Source organism: Nicotiana attenuata, unplaced genomic scaffold, assembly GCF_001879085.1.
Source record: "Nicotiana attenuata strain UT unplaced genomic scaffold, NIATTr2, whole genome shotgun sequence".
Classification (NCBI taxonomy): Eukaryota; Viridiplantae; Streptophyta; class Magnoliopsida; order Solanales; family Solanaceae; genus Nicotiana; species Nicotiana attenuata.
The window spans coordinates 49137-57928 of record NW_017672995.1 but is presented as its reverse complement, the minus strand read 5'-3'; positions in this window follow the sequence as shown (position 1 = coordinate 57928).

The window sequence follows — 8792 nt, the reverse complement described above, 5'->3', positions numbered from 1 at the left end:
TTGTGACCCCATCGGTTTGCATATCTTACTCTCTTTACTTATACCTAGCATCTATTGCTTAACAACTAGTATTAAAATAAATCACGTATTTTTAGAACCACAAAATCAAATATAATTGTAGTTACCATTGTCAAGGTAAACACTATTCACGCAGCTAGGAGGATCATGAGAAACATATGAGGACCATGCTTTAGACTTTGAGGGAGAAGAAACTATATGCTAAATTCTCCAAGTGTGAGTTTTGGCTTGATTTGCTGTCAGTTCCGGGGAACGTAGTGTCCAGTGAGGGGATTAAGGTAGATTCGAAAAAGATTGAGGCAGTTCAGAGTTGGCCTAGACCGTCTTCTGCTACTGAGATCCAGAGTTTCCTTGGTTTGGATGGTTATTGTCAATGTTTTGTGGAGGGTTTCTCGTCCATTGCTGCACCTTTGATTAGATTGACCCAGAAGGGTGCCCCATATAGGTGGTCTAAGAAGTGTGAGAAGAGCTATCAGAAGATCACGACTGCCTTGACTACAACTCCAGTTCAAGTTTGCCTTCGGGATCGGGTTCTTATATAGTTTATTGTAATGCTTCACGAATTGGAATTGGATGTGTGTTGATGAAGGAGGGTTGAGTGATTGCTTATGATTCGCGTCAGTTGAAGCCCCATGAGAAAAACTATCCTGTACATGATTTGGAGTTGGCAGGCATTGTTCACGCATTGACAATTTGGAGGCACTATATCTACGGCGTGTCTTATGAGGTGTTCACAGATCAAAAGAGCGTACAACACTTATTCAAGCAAAAGGAAGTAAAGTTGACTCAATAGAGGTGGTTAGAGCCGCTAAAGGACTATGATATCACCATTCTTTATCATTCGGGGAAGGCCAATGTAGTGGCCGATGCTTTGAGTAGGAAGGTTGAGAGCATGGGGAGTCTTGCTTATATTCTAGTTGGGGAGAGACTCTTAGCATTGGATGTTCAGGCTTTGGCCAATGGATTTGTGAGGTTGGATATTTCGGAGCCTAGCATTGGTACTTCTGGACCTTGCATGCAGATCTTAGAGGTAAGTTGCTCTAGATGTTGAAGGTTGGCATTGATGTTGTAGCTGCATTCCAGATTCTAGATACTAATTGTTCATGGTAGTTTAGGACTTCATTTCTGTTAATGTATATTTCAAACAGATTTGTATTTTTTCTTTTTTCTACCAGTCCTTGGGATAATTGTATTGAATTCTTTTGCTATTTTATAAATTATCACTGTTGGTTTCTCATTATAGTAGTGACTCGTATTTTTTGGCTTACCTAGCGGGTTGGGTTAGGTTCCATCATGACTTTATGAGATTTTGGATCGTGATACCTTGGTATCAGAGCTCTAGGTTCATAGGTTCTACCAGACATGAGCAAATTCCTAGTAGAATCTTGCGGATTAGTATGATGACGTCCATACTTATCTTGGAAAGGCTATAGGGCATCTAGGAAACTTCCCTTCTTTCTTTCCTTATTATGCGAACTTGATTTAGATTGAAGTCGAAATCTCTAGTTTCTTTCTCTTCAATTTGTGTGCGATGTTAAGTACTCGGACTCAGATGTTCACGAAAGGCTTATGATGTTGTGTATGGGCTGCGAAAGGCTACAGATACTTAATCATCATCTCAATGTATCATATAGTCTTGAGATAAGGATATGTTGGTGGATCTTTCAGTTGCTCATTTGAGGAATAAAGTGGATCCGTAGATATTGTTGATGAGTGTAGACACAAGAAGATTAACTGGTTTCCTAGTTGTTGTAACTATGGTAGGGTCATGGGAAGATGTCGATTTGAGGCTAGCATGTGGGTTATCTCCTGCGAGAAGATCTGAGGTTGTGTGTTTCGTATGAGGCTTCTATTCAGTGGAATGAATATATTACAACTTTGGAGCACTCGAGGAAGTTGGCTTGACTGTCATGAGGATGAGTATGCACTAGGCATACAATCAGAGTGTGTTTTGACAAGTACTATGTGAGCTTATGAGGAGATGCATCTTGATAACAATGAGAAGTCATGGCAGGTTAAGAAGGAAGGGTATTGTGGGTTATTAAATGATATGTTAGTCATGGAAGGTTAAGAAGGAAGGGTATAGTGGGTTATTAAATGATATTTTATATGACTTCGAGCCAAGTGGGTGAGTCTACTATCGACAATCGCGTCACATGGTTATGTTTTATATTTGTTTTTGAACTAATGGATGCTTGTAGATTAGGTATGACTTAAAGAGGATGACTTCGAGGATGATTCGAGCAAGGAATTTGATGATGCATGATGTACTATACTTTATGGGCTTATGGAAATCTTGGGATGATTCAGGTTTGTTATTCGTTACGTATGTAGTGTGCAAGGAAAAAGGAATAGCTTAGATGCATGCATGTGCGACGGAGCATAAGTCGTTCGACACGTATTGGTTGTGCGTCGGAGATTAGGGTAGAGAGGATGACTCTCGAGAAGGTCTAATAGGTTCAAGATTCTTTTGTGGTTATAAGGATTTCCAGATCTGAGTGTGGCTAAGAATTGAGATTTGTATAAGATGGTGCCGAGACTTGCAGTATTTCCATATCATTATTGGGTCTACATTGCAGCATTAGAGGGATGGAAGAAACAACATTAGATTCTTAGAAGGTCTCTTCGGAGCAAGCATTTCAGTTTGAGTTACTTTGGGTTTGGCATTCTGCGTGACTTGTTTGATTTAGATAGATCCATTTCCGATGGCCGAGTTAGTTGAACGTGGGTTTCAAAGAGTTCATGATGGTTTTGACCACAACTTAAGGTTGATGTCTTCTATAGGTATGGACGGTTTGTTGCATGTTGTGTTGTTCTCCTGGATTGAGTTAAGTGGAAGGTTTCTAGTGGATGGGGGGGGGGGGTCTATCCTACCTGTGACTTGAAATTGATTATGAGATTCTAGCACTTTCAAATGTTAACATGATAGATGTGGTGCGCCGTGCAGGATTGAGATTGCATGGGCAAGGTTTTGATTCAATTTCAAAAGGAAGGTCATGAGTTCTAGACAGCATGGGAGATTTTAAATGTTTAAGAGAAATGCCGCCACTATCTAGTACTGCCTAAAAAGTGTGTGTTGTATAAGATGCATTATGTTTTGACTCACGGTTGCTTGACTAGTGCTATAGAGATTGCATAGTTGATGACTGTTGATGTTCAGGTTTTTGTTATATGGCGCGGAAATTTTATGGGAGTACTTTTCATAAGGTGACTATGTATGAGTGACGTATCGTCATTTTAGTGGGAGAGTTAGAGGTCAGATATGAAGATTTATGTATTCTTGAGGTTTAGAAATTGGATGTTCTCGGAGGCAAACTATTCCTTTATTGTAGACTGTGAAGGTATGTTAAGGGTTAGGCAGATGATGGTATGTGCTATGGATGGGTTATTACAGACTTTTGGNTTACCTCATGCACTGGCTCCTTATCTATCAATATATCTACGGGCAAGAACCCGTACTTGCCTTGCGGTAATCCTTCTGTATCAAGGATACAAATTCCTCACTCGCAATGGTGGTACTTAGTGTAACTGGCACATATATTCCCTTAACTTGATTTAGCGAAGCGTTTTCTTGAATGACCATCCTCTGAATTCGTCATGGATCTTCTTCTGTTGCCCATTCTATTACTGCCGGAATGCAATCTGAAATTCTCATGATGCTGACTATTATCAAATCACTCAGTTCATAATTCATGTTTAGTTTATCTTGTTCACCAGTCCATATTTATTTTTATTACTTTGGGGTCTAACTTTTCCTTCTGTTAATCACGTTAGAGTCACAAACTTATTTCTCGAAATGAGGACGTGACTGTATGGCCTATACTCTTTTGTTGTCTTAAGGCCCATCACCCCTCGTCTCTTTCTTCATTTGACTATAAATTCTGTAATACTGTCATTTTTTTGACCTACCGTTGTCATCCATGTATCACATCTTACTCTTAATGCTTCATTAGCTCTTTTCTTATTTCCTGCTAACATTTCTGTGTATCACTTTAGTCTGAAACTTCAACAAGATATTCTTTCGCTTTTAGCTCTCCTTGCTTCATTCATCGGCTCTTCGGGTTGCTCAACCCCCTCGCTCTTCTAGGGACGAGAGTCACACTAAGGTAATATTTATCCCTTCCAGGCTTTCAGTGCCTACCTTCGGAATTTTTTTTGATCACGCTAGTATTCACATCTAATTGTAATATTCTAGAGTGCACCACCTGGGTGTCTCACAATGAGATCTATTAAAACCTTTGTAATATCTTTTGGAAATGTCAACTAACACAAACCATCCATTCATCATTTTGGGTTACTCTAACCCCAGCCGAATCCTACTATCCTGTCCTTCTCTTAAACCATATCCGTTAGCTCCCATAGGGCATGACTGAGATAGGTGTGGCTGATTGTACGTACATCTATTACTGTTGAAGGTAATTCAAAATGCTTATATCTCCCTTCCTCAATGGTAAATAATGATAATATCTATTAATTGGGTACCTTGTACCCTTTTCACCTTGCTTCTTTAACTTGCTGCAACTTGTGTCTAACTACTGATTCCGTTTTTCCTTTAACCATAAGAGTGGATAAGTATTTTTCTCCTAAAAGCTTCTTATCAAGAACCGTTTACCTTTTAGTACACGTATGATCTGCTGAAGACCTCGCATTTAATCATCATAAGCAAGATTCAAAATCGAGTTCCCCTAATTCAACACTTCCACAACTATATCTCTTATCGATCGTCTTTCTGAACGTAAGCATCGTCTTATTACGAATAAAATAGAAATTCGAAATTTGAATTCTTATAAGTGAGCTCTACCATACGATCTAGAGTGAGAAGAAAGAGTGACAGTCCTAAATGCCCTGTAGCCTCCTGCTTATAAGTGTGGTGCACGACACACCCATAAAAAGACTCTACTAGACACGGCTTGTAGACTCCCTAGGACAGAACTGCTCTGATACCACTTTTTTTATGCCCCAAACCTGGGGGCAAGACCGGTACCCGGTGCCTCACCTAACCTTGCGTACTAACTTGCGACTAAGGAACTCTGAACATGTGATGGCATATTTTGGCCATGGGCCAAGTTGCAAGACAACTGCGAAGACTGACTAAATATCAATATAAAGCTGGGCCGACAAGGCAGTCGTAATTATTACAGCTGACAAACCAACCAAATATACATACTGGGACTACAAGGCCAACATATTGCACTAACTGACAGGATATGTCTACAAGCCTCTACTAGTGGATATACTGTGATCGGAACATCTCCCCGACCTACTCATACCATATATACATATATACACAAGATGTACATAAAATTCTAGACTCGACAACTCTGAAAGACATGGAGCTTACCAATCAAGCTGAACTCGGGCAACACTTAATGAGGAGGTCTACCCGCCTGTCTGCTTGAACCTGCACGCATGAAATAGAGCGTCCCCAGAAAAAGGGACGTCAGTACGAAATAATGTACTGAGTATGTAAGGCAATATACTTAAAGCTGAAACTGAACTGATAATATAATAACTGCAAGTAACTGGAAGTCAAAGATAATCTGAAGATATAGTTACCTGCTGATACTGACTCAACTCTCTCAATATAGTAAGTAAAATAGTTGTCGGGCCCTATAAGGCTCGGTATATATCTAACTGCTCTACCGTAGTAGGCTCGCTCATAGGCACTCGGCCATACTAGGCTCTGTATCTCGACCAACTGGGCTCGCTCATAGGCGCTCGACCTCAGTAGGATCGGTGTATAACTTACCATCTGATCAGAGGTTGCCCAATACGGGCCTGCCCATCGATTATAGCTCGATGGTAATGAAAATAATTTAATAGTGTATATATAAACTCTCTGCTCTCTTGACTGGAAGAAAAAAATACGCAATTAAATATGAAGTCCCGATAAGGAGAATATTGTAACTTATAAAACTAGGAAAGTATACGTAATTTGCGAGACTAGCAAAATATACGTAAATTTCGGGATATGAATTTTTTCTTTATGCCTCGTTATCAAACTTATGTAATGACAAGATCATGCAAAGCGAAGGAAGAGCTTAGCCTTAACATACCCGGAGTAGGAAAAATCCGTATGATATCCTTGGAAAAAGTTACACCGTACTTTGTTAGAACCGCAAAATTTCTCCGTTGCTAAAATTCTAAAAATTCTCGTGGATTTGTTGAAATTATAGAAACCCTGCTGTGTTATAGAAATCACGTTGCCTTCTTCAACTATCAGAATGCTCATGTTCTCTCTTGGTTTTGAAACATCGAAAATGAATTTTCAAGGTTTTGTTTGAAAGCTTTTTAAAGTGGAGGTGTCTTGCCATTAATTTATCAAGGTGACACCTAATGTATTGTGACCATGAGTCACTTACTTTCTGGTGGATTGCTGCCACTTGGGGTGGGGTGGGGTTTTTATTTAATCTTTATCACTTATTAGGTAATTAGGTAATATCTCGTTACCCGGTAATTAATCAATTAGCCGTATAATTAAAAATTATCTCAAATTACTTAAAATTCTACTTATTTTAAATATACTTTATATATCTTACTACCACGGTCATATGGTACCTTGTATGGTACTAGTCCATAAATATCGGGTATTAACGCTCGACCCGTATTTTAGAGTCCGGAACCTAAATATTGTCTTTTTGGACATAAATTACCTTAATAAGTGTAAAAAAAAGGAATACCTTTCTATATATAGTGTGCAAATACAAAACCCTATACCTTAACGGTAACTTTTGCCGTTAAGGTATAGCATATTGTATTTGCACGCTATATATACTGTCGATTTGACTGACAACAATACCGTTTTGTCTTTTTACGCTATATATATAGCGTATAAAACAAAAACGCTATACCCCTTATTAAACTTGCAACAAAACTTACATTTTATCACTTCAATCATGTGCCAATGATAGGGACATCAGAGGAGGGAAAATAGTCCATTGCCACATGCTTAGATGTGGCCATTTGAATTCATCTCCACTGCCTACTACTAGCCTTATTAACATGTACTCGAAATGCAACTCGTTGTCGTATGCATTATCTGTGTTCTATGCTTCACCACTTGGTCATAATGTGTTTCCTTATAATGCTATAATAGTAGGTTTAATTGCCAATGACTTGCCTAAAAGAGCTTTTGAGTTCTATTGCCAAATGAGGGTTGTTGGTGTCGTGCCTGATAAGTTCACTTTCCCTTGTGCGCTTAAGGCTTGTTGTAATGTAGTAGATGTGAAAAATATTCATGGGTTGGTTTTTAAACTGGGGTTAGAAGTTGATTTGTTCATTGGCAGTTCTTTGTTGCATAGTTATTTGATGTATGGAATGGTAGATTTTGCGTTAGATGTGTTTGAGGAGTTGCCAGAGAGGGAAGATGTTATGCTTTGAAATGCCATGATCAATGGCTATGCTCAAACGGGTGAGTTTGGTAGTGCTTTGATGGTTTTTAGGTGGATGATTGAGGGGCATGGCGTTTTTGTTTTATACGCTATATATATAGCGTAAAAAAATAAAACGCTATTGCTGTCAGTCAAATCGACAGTATACATAGCGTGCAAATACAACACGCTATACCTTAACTGTAAAAGTTACCGTTAAGGTATAACGTTTTGTATTTGCACGCTATATATAGAAAGGTATTTTTTTACACTTATTAAGGTAATTTGAGTCCAAAAAGATAATATTTAGGTTCCGGACTCCCGTATTTTATCCCAAATCCACAACCTTAAACGAAACTCATTTTCTTTAATTCGTGTACCCTTTCCTTCATGGCACTTACTTATTGCTTGTTATAAATAGCATAAATATGCTAACCTCCAGATAATCTCATCCCCGAGTCTACGTCAATTAACTGAAGACGAAATTTTAACGTAGGAAAAACGCGAGATGTAACAGTTCTAAGGTTTATGGGCTAAGGTGGAAGAAAGAATTTCAGTCAAGATTGTGATAATGGACTCATATGGATTGTGGTGACGTGAGATCACCCATAGGTATGTGTTTGATGAGTTTATACATTGATTAGATGACTTTGGAATAATTCATGGCACATTTGAAGGCGACCATATGTTTAAGTGGGGGAAAATATAATGATCTGACTGATTATTTTGAGCGTTAGCATTCCGTTCAGTGGTTTGAGACTTCGAGTAGCTTCATATGATGTATTATTAGCTGCATGCATGGTTAGTCTTGATTTTTCCGGATTGATTTGGTAGAGTGATTCTCGATTTGGAAGCTTTAAGTTGGAAGAATTGACCAAGGTTTGACTTGTGAATAAATGACCTTGGATTGGTGATTTGATGATTTTAATAGGTTTATATGGTAATTTTGAACTTGGGCGTATGTTCGTTTTTGAATTTAGATGTTCCTAGAAGGTTTTGGCTTTATTTGTCGAAAGTTGGCAATTTGAAGAATTAGAGAGTTCATAAGTTTGACCGGGAGTTGACTTTGGTATTATTGGGCTCCTATTGTGGTTTTTAAACCTTTTATAGGTTCGTTTTGTTGATTGGAACTTGTGTGCAAAGTTTGGTGTGATCTAGAATGTAGTGTGATTCGAACCCGTTCGGCATATGTTTGAAGGTTTGAAAGTTAATAGAATGATTTGATCTTCTATTCTTGGTTTTAATGTTATTTATGGTGTTTCGGGTCTTTGGATAGGTTTGGAAGATGTATTTTGGATTGTTAGTGTGATTGGACAAGGTTCCGAGGGGCTAGGGTATGTTTCGGAATGATTTTGGGGCATTTTGGAAACGTTGAGCAGTTCTGGTTCTGGTGCTTCACACCTG